The sequence below is a fragment of the Saccostrea cucullata genome, unplaced genomic scaffold (genome assembly GCF_032062105.1).
Source record: "Saccostrea cucullata isolate Sc308-1 unplaced genomic scaffold, CSIRO_AGI_Scuc_v1 ctg3831, whole genome shotgun sequence".
Lineage (NCBI taxonomy): Eukaryota > Metazoa > Mollusca > Bivalvia > Ostreida > Ostreidae > Saccostrea > Saccostrea cuccullata.
Genome location: NW_026932367.1, coordinates 1 through 24,521, shown reverse-complemented (window position 1 = coordinate 24,521; position 24,521 = coordinate 1). Strand labels below are relative to the sequence as shown.

The window sequence follows — 24,521 nt, the reverse complement described above, 5'->3', positions numbered from 1 at the left end:
CACAGAGTCTGACACATCTGTTTCATATTTAAATATTTTTTGTCTGAAAAAGTCTAACAACCAAGATAATCGTGATGCTTTAACTTTTCTATCGACAACTTCTCTTACTTATGCAGCAATATACCTTCATCACCAGCATACGGAGTGTATATATCTCAGTTGATTCGATACACAAGTGCATGCTCTACGTATGAACAATTTCTAAATTTCTAAAACGAGGAAAATTATTAACAAGCATGTTGATAAAACAAGAATATCAGCAGCTTCGCTTTTAGTCATCATTTCTTAAGTTCCATGGTCAATAAAACGACCTTGTCAGCAAATACAATTTATCACTTAGTTAAATGCTTACCAGTTGTTAATCCATTACTTATACAATGAATTGACGACGGATTTTCCCGTTATTTTACGATTATGACAAAGACAAACAAAAGCACCAATTATAATTTATTTAATCAATATTGAAATCTACATGTAAATGCACAGATTCAGATTTCAACACAGTTTCAATAACAGTCATCGTCATATGATATAAAAGTAAATGTAAAATATACATGGAAATGCAAATAAAACAATTCTGTAATTTACTTAAATAAAATTTCTTAAACAGAGGTGTCAGACCCTGTGACATCTCCCATTTCTACACCCCCCCCCCCCTCCGCCAAGACAATACACCCCGACGAGGGAACGGAAAATACCATAATAATTGTTAATTTACAAAACGTCGTCGAATACAGTTGGGTGGGGATATGAAGATATCGAAAGTATTCAGCCTCAAAGTCAATAAAGGCAGAGCAAACACGAACCTCCGAAACATCAGAGGTAGGATCAGATGCCATGGAGCATCCCCTGCTGAACTGTCACAAAATAAAAATCTTTTATGACACAATTTTCCAAATTCAAAAAGATCTTTTAAGTAAAAATTCTTATCAAAAGCTGTTTTTTACTTAATTTCAGTTATATCATAGTACATAAATATATGGAGATAACGAACAGTATTTAAGCTCAAAACACCATTCAACAATATAAAAAAGGGCAGAGCAAAACGGAACGCTAAAACATCACAGGTGTGTTCAGGTGTCATGGACGAGTGAGTATCCCCTGCCAACCGGTCATTACCACCGTGTGCTCCTTGTCATGAGTTGGAAATAAAGGAACAATTTGTTTACAATTTAGTGTGTAAATAATGGCCTAACAATTAGTATGAAAAACGTCAGTCAGTATTTGATAAATTGTATTGCTGACAAATCCATTGTATTGACCTAGATCTTATGAAATGATAAATTTAAATATATACATCTTATATTTATGTAGGTACCTCAACAACAATTTCATAACTGTATTAGACAAATCTGTTTTCATGGGATTGCAGAATTTACAGACACTGTAAGTATGCTGTACATATTTTTATTATGTATCTTTTTTTTATATGTATATTAAATGAATGATATAATTCATAACTTAAGATTTTTAAGCTCACAAAGGAATGTTTTTTGTAATTAATTAAAAATAGTTTTAAAGTAAGGAAATGTTTTTCTTTTAAAATTTTTAAATTGGTTTTAAGGTTATTCAATCTTTTTATCCAGATACCTGAGTTGATGGGGGTATACAATCTGTTCCAAACATAATCATGGTATTTTTATCTGTAACAGATCAATAGATTACAATCCTCTGCATTGCGACTGCATCATGGCCGATTTTATTAAGTTTTCCAAATCAAGAAATTTGACATTGAAACTTTTCGATGAACCGAGCTGTTCATATCCCAGTTATTTTATTGGAGTATTGCTACGGGACCTCTCATTGGAAGAAATGGATTGTGATCTCACTACAACCTCAACAACAGCACTGGAAACATCAGGTAGAATAATTGTTTTCAACTAAATTAATTGTGCATCCTCACAGATCTCATATATAGGACATATCTTTGGAGTTTAATGAAGTTAAAAGCTCTGATAGGTATCCGAGGTGAAGTTTAATTTTCGTTAAAAGGCAAGGAAGCTAGTGAAACGAATACATTATCTAAAATTTACTACTGTAAACCAACTTTTATTCGCGACGACTTTATTTCGCGATTTACTAGGGATGAACTTGTTCGCGACGATAAATTTTCACGATCAAGCCTTTTTGGATCTGTAGTTAATAGACAAATACACTTTAAGAACCGCTTCGCGGCAAGAAATATTCGCGATAGCGAGGCCCTCGCGAACTTCGCGAAAATTTCTCGCACGCGAATAAAAGTTGGTTTACAGTATATGTTTCTACTCTGCGGCGTTTGTGTGTAGCTGTTTTCTTTTTTTGATATATTCATGAATACTCATCCAGAAAACCAACAGTTATATAAAGCTTCGTCCAGCAGTGTTATAATACTATTTGTCTTAACAATCAAGGACATTACTTAGGTATTGCTAAGCAAACTGAAAGGGATCTTCTAAGTATCATTAATATTGAACATGAATGAGTCAATTTGACCACAGTACTTGTATCCGATAAGAATATCTTAACCCCGTGATACATATGACGAAAAGACCATTGATGGGAGAAAATGCTATATCCCTGCAATAAATGTGATTTTTAAAAAATATATAATTGTTCATGCAGCTTAGCGTAGAGGCCGAACCCTTCCCATTATGCACATTCCTATGGAAAACAAGGCTTTTTTGCACGTGTACCTCTCTATAATTTTGCCAGTGCAAACAATGCACTTCATACGAACGCTGACATATGCCCTCCAAAAACTCTGATATATAATGACCTTTATCTATTTAAATTTCATTCCTTCTCAAGATTTTTGTTCGTTCGTTTATCTAGATGAGAATGCGTCCTTCAAGCTGGTAACTAAAACTTTAAGAGACAGTATAAAGGTTTTAATTTAAAAAAGCGTGATGACTAATAACAAAGTTATAATTGTACTAATATATCGAGCAGCCAGGACGTTTTCGCCAAGATTTTGATCTTACATGAAAGAAATTATATTCAAGTTTTCCCAGGCACTCTAATAGACATCCTTTATAATGAGACAATTACAAAAAAATTTCCAAAATCCTGAAAAAATGCACGATTGAAATAACCTTAAAGTTCCTGAAACGTTCTACTTCGCTCACCGTTTTTAGCGTGTGTTCACCATTCATTCAGCGTTCGCTCACCGTGTGTTCACCATTCATTCAGCGTTCGCTCACCGTTTTTAGCGTGTGTTCACCATTCATTCAGCGTTCGCTCACCGTTTTTAGCGTGTGTTTACCATTCATTCAGCGTTCGTTCACCGTTTTTAGCGTGTGTTCACCATTCATTCAGTGTTGGCTCACCGTTTTTAGCGTGTGTTCACCATTCATTCAGCGTTCGCTCACCGTTTGTAGCGTGTGTTCACCATTCATTCAGCGTTCGCTCACCGTTTTTAGCGTGTGTTCACCATTCATTCAGTGTTCGCTTACCGTGTGTTCACCATTCATTCAGCGTTCGCTCACCGTTTTTAGCGTGTGTTCACCATTCATTCAGCGTTCGCTCACCGTTTTTAGCGTGTGTTCACCATTCATTCAGCGTTCGCTCACCGTTTTTAGCGTGTGTTCACCATTCATTCAGCGTTCGCTCACCGTTTTTAGCGTGTGTTCACCATTCATTCAGTGTTGGCTCACCGTTTTTAGCGTGTGTTCACCATTCATTCAGTGTTGGCTCACCGTTTTTAGCGTGTGCTCACCATTCATTCAGCGTTCGCTCACCGTTTTTAGCGTGTGTTAATCATTCATTCAGCGTTGGCTCACCGTGTGTTCAGCATTCACTCATCGCTCAGTCTTCATTGACGTATCATAAATTGGAAGTTAAAGGAATTATAACGTTAACGTTACTAGATTGTGTCTCTATTCATGGAAACGTACACAATTTAAAATTGTACATATATAAAAATTAAAGATAAACGATGTGCAAACGGTATTTTTGATGTGCTGAATTGGATTATGCACGAATAGAAATATCGTATTATTACTGGTAATGAAAATAAAGTTTTCAGCCAAATGAAACTTCATTCAAGAAACACGACTTTTCAAATTATTCACAATTCCTGGTATTGGTACAGACCCTAAACCGTGCTACTACACCACTTGCACGGTACGGTTCGGTACGCTTTGTTCAGGGAACGGTTCGCTTTGTTCACGGTACGGTACGCTTTGTTCACGGAACGGTTCGCTTTGTGCACGGAACGGTACGCTTTGTGCACGGTACGGTTCGCTTTATGCACGGAACGGTACGCTTTGTGCACGGTACGTTTCGTTTCTTGCACGGAACGGTTCGTTTTGTGAACGGTACGCTTTGGGAAACGGTATGCAAATGAAGTGGGCGGAGCCTGTTAGCTTTGGTCATTGATTGGCTGCTAAAAATAGTCCATTTTAAACGAATTTTGAAGATCGTTATGCACGTGTACAATTTTATTTCTGTTATTAAAGAATGTAATTTATTTATTATTCATATAAATTGAAGTATTAATGAGTTTCTATTTATTAGGGAAGTTCAAATGTTTTATTACATGTACATGTATGCTATTGTATTTATCATAGCCTTGTGGGAAAACATCGTCCCACTGATCTTTTTGGCATTTGTAAATATATTGATATATAGAAGGTAAATATTTCCGTACGTATTTTTAATTTTACGTATGCCGAGGCTGTGTCTAAAATAGAAAAAAGACACACAAGTATATAATAATTTTTCATTCTAGAATAAAGCTTTAACAGAATTAAATATATACTTGTTCTTTAACACTATACACGTATATAAATTATTTTCAATTGATTGATCTATAGAAAAAAATATGACTATTCGTGCTTTTATTTTTAATCTAAGTAATAAGAAATGTAGATTGTTGCTCATTTTTAAAATTGTTTGATCTATCGTTTAAATGTCTGCCTTAGAAGAGAAATATCAGTAACAAAAAATAAATTTATTAATTAAAAATGTTGAAGAAAAATAATTGTAAAGAATTTACAGGGCATAGAATACTTGTTTTTTTTTTTTTTTCTTTTTTCTTAAGTAAATCTTTATTTACGCAGTACAGTTAAGGTGCGCAATGGAAATATCAACTAAAATTTGTATTTAAAAATGTATTCGTAATCGGGATGGCGATTATTTTTAGTACATTATTTATATCGGATAATTGTAATTATGATTAACAACTACTTATCGAGGACGATTATATTTTATATTTAGACTAGTCACGTGATGCGGCAGTCATGTGATTTTAGTACATTGACTTGAAGTATTGATGTTACATATAAATATCACTAGTGCAAGGGCATAACCAAGTTATATTTCCAAGTTTAGTATATAAATATTTTCAACACGCATTGTAGTTTTTAAAAAGTGCTGCGATCCTGTCTAAATTCTGCTATTTCATTGTTAAAATTATACCTGTATGACCGAATGCTATATTTTTTGCTGGTCAGCGGCATGAAATATCGATATAATTAAATTGTTTTAAAGATTTCATCAGGATCGCAGCACTTTTCAGATACCTTAATGGTTCTATAGTTGAAATGTAAAAGCTTACTTTGATCCATAGAGTGTATGCCCTTGCACTAGATCAATTTATTAAGACCCCCCACATTACCCTCCGATGTACTTGCCTTCAAATACACGGCAGTGTCAATTAAATGCGTACTGTACAGTAAATATATTAATAAAATAGTGAAGAAGACATTAAATTCAAGTTATTGGCCCATAGAATATATGTAAATAATATTTTATTTGATTAGAAAATACATATTTTGTTGAGAAAATATTACTTGATCTGTCTCTCACTGCATACAAACTACGTCACGTTGTAAGAAATGACGTCATATTGACAAGTGTGTTGCGATCAGTGACTTGTTTATAACTTGTTATGCGGGATTAACTAAAGACAAAACAACACGCTGTAGTAAGTTTTTATGTAGTTTGATGATGTCTTACTGGTTAAATTATCAGATGAACTCATTTTGTGGTATTTTAAAGAAATGTTGTATGACGTATATTGTGTATGATGTCATAGTCAAGTTTTCCCGTACAAATTAGGCTCCGCCTCCTTTTTGTAACCTTAACCGTGCTGCGTAATCTGAAAATCTGTAATTACTCTGAATTTAGATACGAAATTCAGAAGCAGAAACTCGGAATCAATAAAAATGACTTCCGATCGCATTTCGCGTGAAGATAACATTTCTTTTTATAAAATAATATTATGTTTTTAAAAATCCTTTCAGTCTAAGTAATTATTTAAATAAGTTTTTCTTCATTTTGATAAGTTATTCTTTTTTTGTAAAATGTGTAAATACTATGTCGTGTAAGAGAGAGAGAAAGAGGGAGAGATGCAACCCCGTTACATAATCTGTATAAAAAAAACAAAAACAAAACAATACCTTGTATTTTTCTCATTCTTGGTTTTATTTACATCGCCAAAGTCACAGATGCTATTTAATTTCCACAACTTTGGTTCAAACTCAACCTATTTACAACTATTGCGCAATGCATGCGTTCTCTGCACATACATGCTGTACGCAGGAAATCCTTGTGCATCACCTGTCAATCAAAATCGCATGATGCTAGGTGATCTTGAAAGTCTGAAAGAATTTCTCTTTTGATTTGAAACATTCTGATGGTCAGTTCAGAGTTCACATCTTTTGAAAAATATTGGGTCACAGTCAATAGGTCGGGGTGCCGTGTATTTAACACACCTTTCAAATTATTGAGCTTTGACTACATCAAGTGCACATGCATTTTTAAAACTCACTCAACTGACATTCAGCGAAACTCATCTACTTCCTAAAATGTCCCTTATCAGACACAATTAGATAAGGGTGTATCCATTAATTATCATTATAGCGTCACATAAATTCGCAGACTTTTGATGAGTTTTAACTAGCTAATTAGTATCGCCTTCTAGAAAGGGGGGGGGGGTAACAAACATAATGTGGCTTGAAAGAGGATCGAGAAAAATCATTGTTACAGTATTTTTTATTTTCATTTTATTTTGTAAGTTATCCTTTTTTCAGACACAAATAAGCATGTATCCTGTAGACTATGACTTTTATTAGTCAGATTATATCCGTTCAGTAGAAATCTGAAGTCCCTGTTTACCGCATGTAATATTTAAATCCATATTAGACAGAATTGCCGATTTTCAGTGTAAGTCTAACTGCATCAGTGATTCGCCGAGTATAATTATCTGAGCAGAATTAATTAATATATGAGTCTAATACATTTTTTTATTTCACTCTTGACAGACAATTCATAATTATATGTTTTAAATTTCTTACAAAATAATTAATTAGGAAAATCAGGCATCTGATATGAACTACATATGAATGCATACTTACGGCAAAAACGATCGTGTATCTGATTCAGCAATTGAAATGGGCGAAATTAAAATCGAAATGAAGTCAAGACAACCAGGGAATTAGTTTAAACATCTGTATAGTTAAATTACGAATATTTAAGTACAACAAACATTTTTTTTAAAAAGTTGATTCTTAAATAAAGAAAATGAAAATATTTATTATCAGTTCCGTAATGGGGAACTGTTATATACCGTGTTACACGGTGTCCACAATCGCTGACTTCAAAGATGCCGACATCGAGTTCAAGGTTCACGGTGCCCGTGTTTTGCGGGAAAAACTCGTGGCCTGTACTGTACCTTTGATCACAAACACAACGAGTTGATCTAATTTATAGCAAATAAGTAATCAATGTAAACTCTGTCTAGTTGTTTAGAATTTTCACAGTTGAAAGCCCAGATGCTTGTTACTTGATAATGGTGTTTCAAATAGCCAGACATAACCTCCGTCCTCTTTCACAGGCGCTATTGAGAGAAATAAACCAAAATGACTTATTTGGTCAAAGCACGGTTCGAAAATCATTAGGGGCGTGGTTTGCATAATTAACCAAAGAACGGTACGGTTCGTTTCTTGCACGGAACGGTACGCTTTGTGTACGGTACGGTACGCTTTGTGCACGGAACGGTTCGCTTTGTGCACGGTACGGTACGCTTTGTACACGGAACGGTTCGCTTTGTGGACGGTACGGTATGCTTTGAGAACGGAACGGTTCGCTTTGTTCACGGTACGGTACGCTTTGTGCACGGAACGGTACGGTTCGTTTCTGAGGTGTAGTAGCACGGTTTAGGGTCTGTATTATTAATGTTCATCAGATATGAAAGCATCTGTTCATCGGTTAGAAACAGTATTTGAAAACTAAGCAGTGTTACAGTGTATCTAGGCAAATTACTTGTGTAATATAAAGTCCTATTCAGGTTAAAAAAAATGAACTGACAAGTCTTTTTTTATATACTAATTTATTAATCTGAAATCATTAAAATTAAGGGGGGCGTAATTTTTTTTTCTGGATTGCTGAAATATTCCAGGGGGTGGGTGGGTGGGTAATTTTGTGTATCCACTCAAATCTATTAAAAGGAAATTGTCCTTGAATATTTGAATATTTATAAATCTGTTTCTTGGAAATTATTAACGTGAACACATCTTTCTGTAATTCTGTATTAATCCAAAAGAGCTTTTCAAACGCAGTGCATTCAGAAACTCAATCCAACACGTTCAAAATGAACTTTGATTGGAATAAGGAGCCATGAGTTAAAACACGTCCACGGCCAAAAAAGAAACACAGAAGATACTTAATGGGGATCACACTCAATTCCAACATATCTCTGTAAAATCTCCATTCATGCCAATCCTATTGACATTAAGGCAATTTATTACGAAAAACCATTTCAATTAGGAAAGTAAGAAATATTATAAAATTGCAAAACCCCTCATTTATTCTGTTTACACCCTTCCTCAGTGTAATGTATTCATATCTTTAAAAGGCATGCAAAGATCAGAAAGTATTAGAGCTATACATCTTATCACATTACAGTGTTTTCTTGTGTAATCTAATGTCACTCAGTATATATGAATTGTAATGCTCTAAAAACAAAGGTATATGAGCGACTTTTATCACGAATAAGAAATTTGTTTGCTTCTTGAACATTGTGTATTCTAGAGTAAAAACAGTAGTCCGTGAATTTTGAGTGACATTTTTTTTTTTCATTGTACGTATATCAATATGTTAATGAATGCAAGCGCACGTGAATTAAATGAAGAAAGAAGTACTGAAAATGATGTCATTTGTTTTTAATTGGGTGTGCCAGGTAAGAATGAGAAAGAAAATCTAAAAAGGAAATCCCGAAAATTATGTCAATGCTGGACAGAGAGAAAAACATAAAGAGAGAGAGAGAGAGAGAGAGAGAGAGAGAGAGAGAGAGAGAGAGAGAGAGATGACCAACTATGTCGATTACTGTATATAAAAGGAATCCGCATCTTTATATTATTTGCTTCGTCGCGACTTTTTTTCCAAAGTAGTTATAAAAGAAAAGCCTGAATCACATAAACGAGTTTTTTTTTTCACAAAGGTAAGATGTTTACCTATGTGTTATTAAAAATAATGTATAATTTCGTTCTGTCAAAAATATATTAAATAAACGGAAGCATTTAGAGATGCATTTAAATAATAATTAAATAACATCCCTAACATTTTTTTTAGCATTCAGCATACTACCTTTACTATATTGTTGCTAACAACATTTGTGGCATTTAAAAAGGACTGATGCAGGTAAGAATTTGATATATTTCATTATATTTGATTTTATTCATGCATATTTTAAGGTCTTGCTTGCTATATGAGGTTTTTGTTAAAGATATGGAGATAACGAACAGTATTCAATATCAAAGTTCATAAAACGATACAAAATAGGAGCAGCGCAATCATCAACATCAAACATCAGAGGTGGGATCAAGTGCCATTTACTCTAATCTAAGTCTATTTGGTAAAAAATGTAAAGCAAAGATTTATTAAATTGAAAGAATGAATTTTCCTCCTACATCTTAAGTTCATCCAATAGTGAATGCTTTAGACCAGATCTCAGTTCTCTTTTATCAGTTTTTGTGTTTGTTTCATAGATATGTATCTTGTATCTCAGAGACTGTGAAAATGACCAGAGATAATTTTTTTTTTTTTTTTTTCATCAACCATTCTCTTCCTCGTGTTTTGTTAAGTAGAAGCCGGGTAAGTCAATTAAAATTCATATTTGAATGGTTCTGGTTTAGCTTTGCCGTATGATACCTTTAATCTAACCTGTTATCTATTTGCCTGTCTGAATTCTTTTAAATATATCTCTATTTAAAGTTATGTTATCGTTCTTTGTCAATACCAAATTGATTGACATTTGCTTCCTTGGACTTACAATGTTTAGAAGAACACTGTTATGGTCATCCTTGCCGTGCCACTTTCGCATAGAAATACCAAGAGAGAGGATAGACCTGATAAATGTTTGTAAAATTTATTCATGTTTGAATATCCCTTTATAGGTCTTTAACAAGGAAATATTTAATCAAAATGGACTTAAATAGAGAGAGACAATTTCTTTTTTCTTTTTCATTTTTGGCCATTTCTTTTAGGCCTACAGTATTTATTTTGGACTAATGTACTACAAATGTCATGTATCTTGAGCGAAAATGGACCAGTGAATTGAAGGGGACTATTCTAGATGTGCGTGGTGAAACTTCCTTGATGGCGTATAGGCTGATTGTCAAGGCCGCATAAGGCGCATTTTTTCTGATGTCAAATTTTGTCCCAGCATTAATCATTATTTTCTTTTACATGAATTATTTGCTGAGAGTTTTGTAGATTTAATTAAAGCTATATAGTAACATATAGTAAAATTAATAGTAAAATTATTTCCTTGTGTGAGACCAAATAAAGTATGGTAACTGTCATTTTGATTACAATATCTTTGATTTCAGGAGTATTCTTCCCTTTAAAATTTCAATAATGGCGGATATACAACACAGCATGGAATCTGGTCATCAACGAAGATTTTCGACACCCGTATACCCGTATTGCTATCACTCACCTCTGTAACCTTTGTTGTTTTCAACAGTCAGGAAAGGAAAACTAAATAATTAATTAAAAAAAATTGAATGAGGCAAATGATAAAAAATAAAACATATTTACATGCACAGTCTCTCTCGTATAAGAAAATTTCACATTTTACATATAGAATTTTAATCCATTTACATCTCCAAATTAGAATAAGTGCATGATAAAATAAAGCAACACTTATTATTTGTAATATAGTTCACAAATTATGTATTAACATGTATCTTAATTAAGTTCACAGCCTACCCCCCCCCCCCAACACACACACACTTCGTAACAATCTCACAACATCATTTTTTAATTTGGTTATTTACAGTAAGTGTCTTTAGATTTTTTATTTAAAAACTTACGACAAATCTTTTAGATTTGTAGTATTTGCTATGAAATTTACATTTTAACAGGTTTTGTTTTATTTTAAGTAATTTTGTCGATGCTGTTGCTGATTTGGATGATGGACCATTCCATTTCTTTATACAACCGGAGTACCCACAAAATCATAAAGTTCGAATATTGAGCGTCCATAACCCCTATTTAGTGAGTGCACAACTTTATGTTTTCTATTTCCAAAATTTTTACTACTTGTAATGCATATTGATTTGGTTTTAGATATATCTTATCCATAGATTCAGATTTTCATTTACAATTATGATTTTTCTATTCTTTCAACATTACTTAAAGATATGTATGCCGTATTAAACAGTATTTTTGAACAGTTTTAACAGAACAACAATTTCTGAAGCATGATAAGCTATAAAAAATGAAGCATTCTTTCAAATTCGACGAAATATTATTCGGTATTAACAAAGTACTGGTCGGTAAAAACAACACGATATTCTAATGCATATTTATGAACGATGGACGTTTATGCTAGATCTGCGCATGTGCGCGGGAAAAACATCGCGAGAATTATCAGGTCGAGGAAACTATTTTCTTGACCTCTGTTTAGTGAAGAACCAGCATGACTGACAAATCAACCAATCAGCTCAATGAGTTGCAATTAATGCATTTATGGTTTACTACATAAAATATACTACATATTTTTTTTCAAAAAAGCTGTTTTTTTAAATCGCTCTCGGAAAGACTTTTCCAAGCATTTACACGCTTAATACATTATGTACATTATTATCGACTAATCACATTTACATACAAATGATTGATAATGATAAAAATAAGAGTTTTCCCCACTCTATTATGCAGGTCCGTTGTTAACAGTTTCCCCGTGCTGTACTGTCAGTGAAAAGATAATTTCACGTGACTATTCCTCGGTACAAAACGCAACCAACTCTGAGGGGTGTGTGGGGAGGGTGGGGTGGGGGGGAGGGGGTGTGCTCACGTATTGACAATGTTTACAACGTGTATAATTTCGATTTAACAATTTAACGATCAACGCACATGAGAATTAATATAGAGGTAATTTTAAAAAAAAGTGCATCTAAATTTGTTTTCTTTGTTTTTTTTTTTATAAATGCATAAACTTTAATTTTCTAGTAACAAATAACTGAGCAACAACTAATTCAATCAGTTACATGGCAAATTTAGGAATATATCGAGTTTAAAATGATATATACATGTGTATGAAGGTACATTTTTGATAAACACAATTTGTAAGTTTCTTAGATGTACTTATGGTTTAGGTAGTGTTTAAAGATACGAACTTATGGACTGGGAATTTGTAATTGAAAATTAATTGTTTTATTTTATCTTCAGAAAGGACACTGCTGCACATGTTTGTAATTTTTCAAACTTGACATCTCTCTCAGTCCCACGGTACCGATGATGTTAGCTCATAATTGTTATAAGGTTTATGGTCAGATCTTAAACTGGTGTTTCTTTGATTTGTTATGCTTACTCAAATTGTTTTCTGTGTTACAAATTAGTGTCCTTGAGCTTTCTATAAACAAATACTTCTTTAAACTTGTTCCATTGGTTCATTCATGAAATGTGAGAGGAATTGACAAAGATGAGACGTGCGTGAGTTTGTCGGTAATTCACTCTCACTTTTGGAAACTTTGTGTAAAAATGTAATTTTTGATTTTGTACTTTTGGGCTCAACTAAATTATAAACTTTACTAAAACTATTATTTTAAAAACGGAATTATCACAAAAAAACAATATCATTATTACAATAAATTGGGGTCTATTTTACTGGTGGAGACTTTGTGAGCGGTATTTCAAAGAACTTTTAACAAGAAATACTGAATTTGTTTGTTTATATGAGCATATGAATTCTCAATTAGTTTCTATGCTTAGGATTGTTCTCAAACACGTTTCAAAAAATTGTAAATTAGCTCTCCAGCAGTCCTTTAAAAGCTCATCGTAAATTTCCCTTACCTACTTGTTTGTAGTAAAAAAACGTAGTAGATCATCATGCTTTTCGACTCATTCACGAGAATGGACCATTGTTTGCTGTGAGCATGTGAGATCACGTGATCATGAATATTTCAATAAGATGTGATTTAATATTCGACTCGGAGAGAAAATAGTTTTTACCAAACAATATTTCAAAACTTTTAAAAGTGATGGGACGGATTGTCTTATTTGCAGAAAGTATATAACTTATATAACTTGATGAGAAACGACATATATTTATTTTTTTTTAAATAAAACACTTATACGGCGTATATATCTTTAAAAGATCCTAAAGTAAATTTTATATATTCTTTTAACAGTCTGTTTTTCTGTCTTGTTTGTTAAGACTGTAGATTTCCACTTATTGCTTATCGAAGATAGGAAATAGTTGACAGGGTTTTCTGCAATGTCCTTGGTAGCACTTTTTGAAAGAACCAACAGCAATGGAAAAAGCCCACATAAGTAAGTCTCTTAAGTAGTGTATGTGACAATTCTCGGACTTCGCCTGCATCGAAGCTTCAGGTCCAAGGCAAATCTTCTCTACATGGGTTTTCATATGGCTTTGGTTCTTCCTGGAAATATTTGACTGCTGAATGGAGCCTTAGTAGTCTGTTTTCATAGACAGTCAAAGAAGAGAAGCGTCTTTAATGTTTACAGTCACGTCCTTGTTTTTCTTTTTAGATGCGCCAGACGCAGTGGCACTATCTTAATTACTGGTAAATGTAAAATGACGGGTGCAAGGCCATCAATTTGTATCACCCACAGAGAGTTTGCAGCCCATCTCTACTCATCTCCAATGGTGGGCTCTGGAGGAACGGTTGCAGTGCAGTCTTTGTGTGCTGGGCAAGTAACGTTTTTTTCCTTTGCTTCGTAGGTGTGTGCCTTTCATGCATAGTTTATTCTAACAGAACACTTCTAGAACATTGTTCCTCGAGTTACATTTTCACATACTGTATAAGTAACCGTGGTGGCAGCTTGGAATGGGCGTTTTCAAAGGCAGTGAAGGTGGCATTGTTATACCAAATATCTCCCTCTGTTCTCATTGCGGTATCAGAAGGTTCACATTTTTATTAAGTTTTCGAATATTCTGCCTTCTTCACACTGTTGTCATTTACTTCATTGTTGCTGTAGGTTTGTTGCATGTTGGCGAATGATGCTGGTTCAAAATTTGGACGAAGAAGCGTACCATACATACCCTCTTTAGTGACTGGTAACCAGGTGATCGACAATTTGTCTATGCCATTCCAGATATTCCTCTTCGTTAAGCATTTCATCTCTAGTAAGACTGGTAACGAGGTGATCGACAACCATGGCCACATTTGGCTGTGTCATTCCAAATCTTCCTCTTTGTAAAGCATTTGTTGGTGATTGCTATAGCGGCACTTCTTACAGCAGACAGAAATGATCCATGCCAAGTCTCGTTTATCTTCCTATGCCGATTCAAGTCAAGTGCACTGTCACACTCTGGAAACTTATGTGAGTTCTCTTTAAATACCAGTTCGATAATCTATCTGTCATTTCTTGGTGAAGTACTTTATATTATTTTGAATTCGGGTTGTTTAACACAGCTGCCATGTAGGTGTCTACTGACTCGACTTCATTTGGCCCGGGTCGAAAAATCCTCATCTCACAACTGTTGTTGTCTGTGGTCATACAATGTCCGGAAATCTTCTTTATAAGGATTTCAAGTTGGACTGGGCTAATGGTATATTTTTCTGACCCTTTTAGTTAGGAATACTCCCGAACGTCCGAAAATCGTCTTTATGGGGATTAGAATTGGACTGGGGTAATGATCCCTATATTCTTCTGACCTTCTTTGCGATGAATACTACCTTTTTTGTATAGATGTTGATGCAACCATTCTGGTCCTTTTGATGGTATAATTATCATTTAAGTATAAATACAATGTAACACAAACTTTATTTTTAGGAAATCAGCTATATTTCTCATAGATTTACATTTTAATTGGTAACCTGAATAATGTTTATCATCTATATTTGGGGAATTTTGTGAGATTTTGTCACGAGGGTTCAAAAAATGTGCAAAGTTTTGCATATAATTATAAAGAAAGCAAAATAAAGTCTCATATGTAAGCATCAAGGTAAACCTACGATTTCTGTATATTTCAGGGATTTATTATCTGTGTCATTTCAAATCAAAATCCGTCAAAAAATATATATTAATCCGTGCATCAAATTTTTGTTTGAGTTATGTACCCAATACTGTACACTTGTAGACTTTTATCTAAGAATATGCTTCTGTTTATGGTGCACATTTTTAAATATTGTAAACCTTGGTTCCTTTATTTTTCTAAAAGAAACTCAATTCTTTGATGGCTGAATGAAAAGCGTTATCACCCCCACTGTTGAAGAACTCCTTAATCTCCAACCATTAATCAGTGATAAGTGTTATAAGGCTACAATGTCATAATTAAAGTTTTTAACACCATTTTATTCGAATTTTTTCATTTGTTTTAGAATTTTTAATTTTTTTTGTTTTGCTAATCAATAGTCAGTAAATTTCATGTTTCTTAGCTAATTAGTGCTCGAGCTAACTATTTTAAGTTGAAAAAAAAAAATTAGCAGACACGAAACAGATCGAACATTTTATATTGCGTTTCATTCAAATTTTTCTTCTCAACAATTCGCTCATAAGATTATTTTGAAATTAATATACTGTATATTAATTTGTTATGAAATTTATCCTTAAATTCAATGATCTGTTATGAGGAGTTACATTTATCTCCTATTTTTCATCTTTTAAGGAATAAGATAGCACTAGTTTGTGATCGATAAATAACTAAAAGACATTTTCGTCAAATTTTATTTAACTTCGTAATTGGTAATTGTCTTTAAGACTTTTTGCTATCAGTTGACACCAAAAAATGAAAAGACTTCAAATTTATTTGTCATTAATGTTCAGTCTTCACTACATATACGTATACAGATCATCAGGAAGAAAAAAAAGCATTATGGTTATTCAACTATATTTATACAAAAGTAACGAACCGCTCACTGGTAAGCGAACAGTCTATTGAATTTATTTTTTTTTTTATTACAAATGCTCTGACTTAATTCCAGGATCAAAAGTAAATTAGTTCACTTTATAAAATGTATTTCAAATTATTTTAATTTTGATCATACAGTTATTGATTACAATTTTTTCTTACTATATAAGTATTTTTTTTAAATGTCATTTTGACAGAACAAAGCATCTTAGCCTAATTTAAAATATTGATCTTAATTTTGTAAAGTATTTCCATTGAAGCTGTTAACCTCATTTTTTCAAGGATCACGCAGAATGTACATGAGATATGTATATAAAAAGAATTGGGGTATATCAGGGTAACACTCTTCTTCTGATCATGAAATAAATGAATTTTCAATGATTTTTTTCCCGAATATAATGTTCTAAGTTTGTCACATTTCATTAATCTGATAAATCTATAGTATTAAATGACTTATTGAGTAATATATGTTTATAGCTGACAGTTTAATAATTTTTATTTGCGGTACATTTGTCGATTAGGGCCTTTCAAAGATTGGGTAGCTTTGTTATTATGCCATGTAATATACTTAATCGCGAGCCCTTGGTAAGTTCATATTATATGTGAAGATAATAGTAATTTAGAAAATTTGCAAACCATGATATTTACAACAAAATTTTACTTTATAAATATAAACTTTTGAATTTAAGAAACATCCTGTCTCAGAGCAGCGGTATGTCATCGTCTCATTTACCTCCATTCTTTTGTAATATTTCAATATTCATCCAGTCTCGTAGCAAATGTTCAACATTTGACAAGACGAAACAGAAATTAATTTTTTTCTGATCAAATTATGTTCTCATAGCTTCTATAAAAAATTCATGTATTAATTTAGTACTCGTCAAGAAAATAAATGAAGGTCAGGCGTGCTTGTCAATCATTTCCTATATGTACCAGAGAACTAATCTAAGAAACACATCAGATATCTTAAAAAATAAAACTTTTGCTATATCCCGTTTGACTAATACATGTTCTATTTTGGTTAGTTTGGTTAGATTTATAGGAAGTTGCTTTAATTATATTTATTTTCTCCAGGATCTTTGCCTCTCTTCGCCGCTGAATTTTCATCTTGTATAGAATCCTGAATGTCATCATTTAGAAATTCATGTACAGATATCAGGTATCAACTTTTTTTCCTGCTTTGATGGAAGTTCAGGTGTAACCTATTAAGATATGCAGGATTGTACTTAAGCAATCCAGAGGAATCATTTAAAACAATCTAGGCAAATTATTTAACTCGGTGCTAGGTTTATTCTTGATTTCTTTTTTAAACATCAAACTGTAATGTAAGTTTATATATACTTATTTGTAAAATTTCTTTCTTTGAAAGACTGAACTTACACTTCTTTTGATTCTGTTGTAAAATATATCTTTTTTTCAAGGGTTACCGTTTGAGCTCTACTGGATCGGTGATTAGATACAGAGTTTTATACTAGACCGGGCGTGAAAAAAATGTGAATTAGCACAACTGGACCAGTAATTTGATACAAAGTTTTATACTAGACCAGGCGTAAAAACATATGAATTAACACTACTGGATCATTAATTAGATAAAGAGACTTATTCTAGATTAGGTATTAAAAGTTTGGATGCTTTATATATCAATGCGTACTACGTCTTCTATCACCTGACACCTGATCCCACCTCTAATGTTTTGGAGTTCCGTGTTTGCTTTGCTACTATTTGGTATTGTTTTATGGCCTTTGAGATTGAATATTGTTCGTTATCTCCATACCCTTTATCAACATATCACGAGATTTTCCAGTGTTAACACTGTATTTTTTCAGTTTTTGTAACATGTGTAAATAGTAATTTGAATATTTTGTTTATTTATTTTTGTATTTATTTAGGCTTTATTTTCATTCTTCATTTTGAGCAATTGCGTCATTGACTGTTCTTTTTATTTTATTTTATTTTCTGTAATCTTTAACCTTTAATTCAAATTTAATAGGATTGTATAATGGAAAGCTTTGAACTTTTTAAGAATACGAAAGCTGTCTTCATAAACATTGTGACATTTTTTTTAAAGAAAACATATGAATTATATAAGTAATTTTCTTTTACCTTGTTACTTTCTTACTTTTACAATTGGATTGATTTCTTTTGTAAACAAGGAACATATTTAATAACATTAAAACTTTAACTCCGAAGTTCTTTACATTTCTTTTGAACTAGATCAAACTGTCCAGGCACAATTTGGCATATGAATTAATATAACAATTAAATTATTAACGCATCAATATGCCTTCGTCTTTTGCACTTTTCGCAGCACAGTTAAGGTTACGAATGGAAATATCGGCGATTTTTTAAGATAAAAAATACATACTTTATTAGGATGAGCGAATCTTTTTAGGAATTCATTGATATCAAAAAAATGTAATGTGGTTTAAATCTACATGTTGGGGACATTTAGATTTTTTACTTAGACTTGTCATGTGATGTCGACGTCACATGACTTTGGCAATTATACTTGCAGTTTAGAGGTCGTCTATAAATTTCAATATTGCAAGGGCATAACCAAGCTAAAAATCTTTTTATTTTATAATCCTTTTCAACACTATACGTAGTTTGTGAAAAGTGCTGCGAACCTATATAGATTCCCTTTTTTAATTGGTAAAATTTAATTTGTTGGACGGCAGGTTGAATATTTTGCTGGTCAACTACATTAAATATAGATATAATTAATTTATTTGCAAGATTTCAAGAGGTTCGCAGCAATTTTCAAATATTTTAATGCTTCTTGAGTTTATGTGTAAAATTTTAACAAGATACATCGAGGGTATGCCCTTGCAATAAATCGATTTATTAGGGCCCTTCCATTACTTTTTCAATGAATCTGCATACAAACACACGACAGTATCGCCTGTCTGATAAATGCACGTACAGTTTATGAATAAAATACTAAAATAAACATCGCATCCAAGTTAATGGCTTTTTATTTTACCGCAAATAATATTTTATTTGAAAACAAAAGACATTTTTCATTGTACAAAATGTGACTTGATCAGCCTCTGACAGTGTAAAAACTGCGTCATTTTTGCGAGATGACGTCACATTGACAAGTGCATTGCGATCGATGCATCGTTTAAATACTATTGTGTGGGATTTAACAAAGGACAAAACTACATGTTATAGTAAGTTTGTAAGTAGTATACCGCTTTCCAGCTGTTTGAAATAGCAAATAATATCATTTTATGGTATTTTGAAGACCTCATATTATGCGTGACGTCATAGTAAACATTTCCCGTACAAATTAGGCCCCGCCTCCTTACTGTAACCTTAACTGTGCTGCGTTTTAAAGATGTACGACTACGTGCACCTGTAGATTTTAGCTCACCTGAGTCGAAGGCTTAAATTATGTATCTCATAAGGAAGCATCCCCAGGTAGCGTAGATTCAATTTTTATCAAATCATAACACTCATGCGTAGCGCGGGACCACAACTGACGATCAAAATTTACGTAGAATATATGGGAGAAATCTTTAAAAAATTCTTCCCAAGAACAATTCGGTGAGGAAAGATGAAACATATATGCAAACATCATTATTTAGTGTAGATTAAGTTTTATTCAAATAATGGTCCCCATTTGGTAGCGCTGGGCCACAGCTAACAATCAAAGATTTAAAAATTCTTTAAAAATTTTCTCAAAAACACTGGGCCAATAAAGATAAAACTTATATGGAAATATTCTCAGGTATATTCACGTCTGTTCAGATCGCGGCCCGGGGTAAGACGGGACAACTACTAATGATCAATTTTTTTTTTATAGGAATAAATGCGCAGAATGGTTAAGGGTGCCCATAGGAAATATGGCTTTAAATATTCCGAGAAAATCAATAGTATTATTATTTTTAATATATTTTTCAGTAGCATTAGTTTGAATCTAATGGGAATTGTACAAGTGTATATGTATGTATGGCGTCTTAACCGAGTTCGCTCAAAGCGACTTTACAGCTGTATGTCACGTGACATGGTTAAAATTAGATGAAAATATTAACGAAACAAAGATCGTAAAAGTTCAAAGATATACGGATAATTTTTCACCATGAAATAGATTATGTTTTCTTTAAGACAATTTTTTTAACCCGAAAAGTGCTGGGAGCAACTTCCCAATTCACTGGAATTATATAAAATATAGCCGTTTCTTTTAAAACTTCGTGCATTTTCATTATACGCATTGAAATAATGTAAAATGACAGAAAAAATCAACAGCGAACAACTTGCTCCCAGTACTTTTCAAAATAGTAACGACAATAGCTACATGTGTACAAAATATCATATTTTATGGTAAAGCGGATATCGTTGAACTTTTGAGGATTTCGAGGGTGTGTGCATGTGACTGTAGTACGTTTGTGTATAAAAGTTAATGACTGCGGCTCTATAAAAGACATATTCGTTATCAATTTAATAAAACTATGAAATATTTTTTAATGCATTTAAAAATATGACTCAAATTTAGTCAGATCACGCTTATTTAATTTAAATTTCACATTTACAAGTTGCAATTATAGCTTGATCTGCGTCTCAGGTGCAGAGAATCTGCGTTTCAAACTAGTCTATGACGTCATATCTGTCAGTACAGCGAGATCAAGATGGCTTTTATTTTACATTCAAATAGTGTTGAAAGACAAGATAAATTAAACATGAATTAATGTTAACAATGATTAGGAGAAATCATTGTATGTAAAAGTGTATGAAAAAGTAAATAATTATTTATTCGTCGTGATTCATTTGTGCGGATTCACCGTGACGTCATGATCGATTAACCTAGCTGCGAAGGACAAATCTTTAAAAATCTTCTTTAAGACCAACTGGGTCAAGAAAAATGAAACTTAGATGGAAACATTCCCAGGTAGTGTAGATTCAAGTGTGTTCAAATCATGACCCCCTGGGGTAGGACGGGGCCAAAATGGCCGATTAAAGTTTTACATAGGAAATAATTCATCAGATTTTTTAAGGTAGATACCTATGTCGGAAAAGTCTTTATCACAAGATTTTCAAACTTTTCAAAATGATAAATTAATACTTGCTTATCAATCAGTTGAAATCAGTTAAAAGCTCATCATATATTTCCTTGTTTTTAAATGAAGTGCAGCCTTTGAAATTTTGAAAGGTAATTACAACACCTGACTACCCATTTTGAGTTGTTTTTAGAGGTACTTGTGAAGAAGAGAAATCACAAAAAACTTCTTCAAAAATCTTCGTTTATAGACTTTATCAACTGAACAATATTAAGCAATATTTCTCAAGGATAATTCCTTCTTTATTCAATTGACATAAGAAATAAGTTCACATTTAAAAAAAGGCAGGCAAATGAACTATATTTTTTTAGTCAATTTTCCACCCTACATTTGTAAATATTTTTCAGAAGTCTTGTCACAATGTCTTCGATCTTTAATATGATGAAGAACATACCCAAATGATTAAGGGAAGTGCTTAAATATATATACCTTTCGCCTCCAACTAATGAGAGATAGGTTATTTATCGATGCTAATATACTTGACCTTTTTGCATCTAACGGGATTTAATCATTAAATGACTGTTTGGGGTTACTTTCAGATTAAAAATCTTAACGTTTATCAAACAATATCATTTTTAAAGGATCATATTTGATAGAGAAATTGTAATCAAACACCAAGAATATGAATAAGTAACAAATAAATATGAAAATGAATGCACATCATTTTATGATAGATATCGCAAAAAATGTACACATGTACTAAAACACGTACATCTTTGACTTAGACACATTTCATCAAGATATTACACTATTTAGTTGGCAACTGAAGATTTCTTAGTATTGTTGCATTCCTTCATAAAAGATATTACTTACCATACGCAATATTTCAGTAAGTTGTATACATTGAATTTTATTACACAAAGTACACTGTACATGCAGTCTTGGATTTGCCATCTTAATTAAGGTCAAGATCTAGTAAATGAAAGGTGCCTATAGGTTTCTCTATTTCAAGAAATAATTTGTCTTTATAAACATTATATCTAAAAATATATATATTGAAGTAAAAACTTTTTGGCATGATTTTAAATTTAAATCTTTAAATTTCAAAATTCAGCCTTTTCTTAAATATCTATTGAAGCTGTAAAGTACAGGAAAACGTGGCATTGAATCAATTATGACGTCATAATGGATCTAGCACAGACTAATTACATTCAATAGTTATGATGTCATACGACGTAGGTTTTACGTTAAATCTTTTTTTCAGGACCATGAAAGTCATTATTTGTCATATTTTAATGAAAACATTTTCAGGAAGTGATAATTCAAGTTTGTTCAAGTCATGACCGGAAGTAGGGGATGGGTAGTGTGAGCCACATTTAAGAATGATAACATTAGAATTTAAGAAAAAAAACTATTTATTTCAAGAACTATAAAGCCTTCATTGGTTATTTTTTTTTATGTAAGCATCCTCAAGTAGTGTTAATTCAAGATTGTTAAAGTCACCGGGAGTGGGGGGGGGGTTGATAGTGTGGACTACAATTGGGAATGAGTTTTACCTAGAAATATCAATGATTTTTGTCCAATGAAAACGTCATGTTTAACCTTATTGATATGGAAACATCCTCAGTTAGTGCAAAGTCATACTATTTCAAATGAGGGCCCATAGGGGTAGGGCACGGTCACAATGGAGGGTCAAATGAATTAATAGGAGAAAAATCATCTGCTCAAAAATAGCAAACTCATTTGTTATAGTTATATGGGTGGATCATCAGGTAGTTTAAAATTCCTTCCCCTCCAGTTTAAAATTCACAATACTGTCATGATTAATGCTTTTTTACCTAGCCAATGTGAACAGGTGAGCGATGTGACCCATGGGCCTCTTGTTAATCAATTGTATACTTGACAAAAAAGTTAAGGATCATCAAATCAAATTATGTTTTACAGATACTGTATTATAGAAAACAGAATGCAGTTTTAATTTTAGCATCGTATTTTATATTTAAAAAGTGAAAATGAAACATTGGATGTGATAAATTTGTTAGGACACACGCTGCGAATTGTTCATTACGGTCACTTAATAATTTGGCATGTTGGGGGTAGACCTAAAAATGAAACTTTTTTCAAAAGAGTTTTAATTCCGTAACTAAAATGATTGTCAGTATTCTGTATGACCTCCCCGCATGGACCTGCAACGCAGACCCATGCTACCCATCAACCGTCCAAGGTAAGCCTGAGGGATCTGTTGCCATTCCCCTTGCAATGCTGTCTTAAGCTCCCGTCAATTTTTGAGAAGTGTAAGACGAACTGAAATGCGTTGCTAAAGAATGTTCCAGGCATGTTCAATTAACTTCAGGTCTAGAAAACTACATGACGGAGCAAGACTCCGAGTTTTTTCACTTTCCATGTACTCGTTTACGATTCGGAATCTATGAGGTCGATCATTATTGTCCACTAAAATGAAATCTTCCCCGAGAGTCCATGCAATAGTCTAACAATAGGATGAAGAATATCATTTCGATATTGTAAACTTATCAGTTTGCCTTCAATAATGTGCAGATCAGTTTTGCAGTCAATACTTATGCCTACCCAAATCATCACCAAACCTCCATTTACTCTGTATTGATTATAAATGACACAATCAGTATATCTTTTCCCTTTGCAACCCAAACATTTCTTTTGTCATCGTGGAAGTCAACACAAAATCCCGACTCGTCTGAGAAGAGAATAGAACACCAAGGACGTTATTGCCATTTTTTTGTATTCTTTTGACCACTCTACTCGATTCCTGTGGCCCTCTAATTACGGCTGGTCGGCAAGCCCTGAGATTTGCTTCCTGAAGTCTGTTTCAAATTTTTTGAGAAGAAATCCGTCTGTCCGTTGCTCTCTGATGCCCATTTTAAAGCTTAATAGCACATGGGATGCAGTGCATCTCTGGAAAATTGGCCAAATAACGATTCTCACTGACTGCCGTACACCTTGGACGTCCCAATTTTAGTTTTTTTGACAATTACCTGCCTGTAGATATCGGTTCCATACCGTTAATTCCGCTTTGGGAAAGATGAAGTCTTTCTGCAACGTGACGTTGCGTTTTGCCAGCTTCCAGTATCCCTGCTGCAATGGAGTATTCGTCCATACTCATAGGCCTCCTCATAGCGTCTTATCACCAGTTTTGGCCAGATATACCGAAGAAAACTCTCTTTGATACATTTTTGCTTCCA

General features: G+C 33.0%; 2 long non-coding RNA genes across 5 annotated transcripts; both read left to right on the top strand.

Annotated features, from left to right (window-relative positions):
* Window positions 1–1,314: 1,314 nt before the first annotated feature.
* On the top strand, window positions 1,315–2,191 carry LOC134234982 (uncharacterized). The gene is made up of 2 exons (XR_009985306.1): window positions 1,315–1,386; window positions 1,653–2,191. It is a non-coding gene; the product is annotated as an uncharacterized LOC134234982 (long non-coding RNA).
* A 6,204-nt stretch (window positions 2,192–8,395) lies between these two features.
* Window positions 8,396–18,220, top strand: LOC134234981 (uncharacterized). 4 transcript variants are annotated; one of them, XR_009985303.1, is made up of 6 exons: window positions 8,396–9,621; window positions 10,068–11,481; window positions 13,643–13,758; window positions 13,978–17,015; window positions 17,378–17,462; window positions 17,725–18,220. It is a non-coding gene; the product is annotated as an uncharacterized LOC134234981 (long non-coding RNA). The 4 variants fall into 4 exon arrangements; XR_009985305.1 differs by having other exon boundaries at window positions 8,396–10,904; window positions 11,367–11,481; XR_009985304.1 differs by having other exon boundaries at window positions 8,396–11,481; window positions 13,978–14,353; window positions 14,428–17,015.
* Window positions 18,221–24,521: the final 6,301 nt, after the last annotated feature.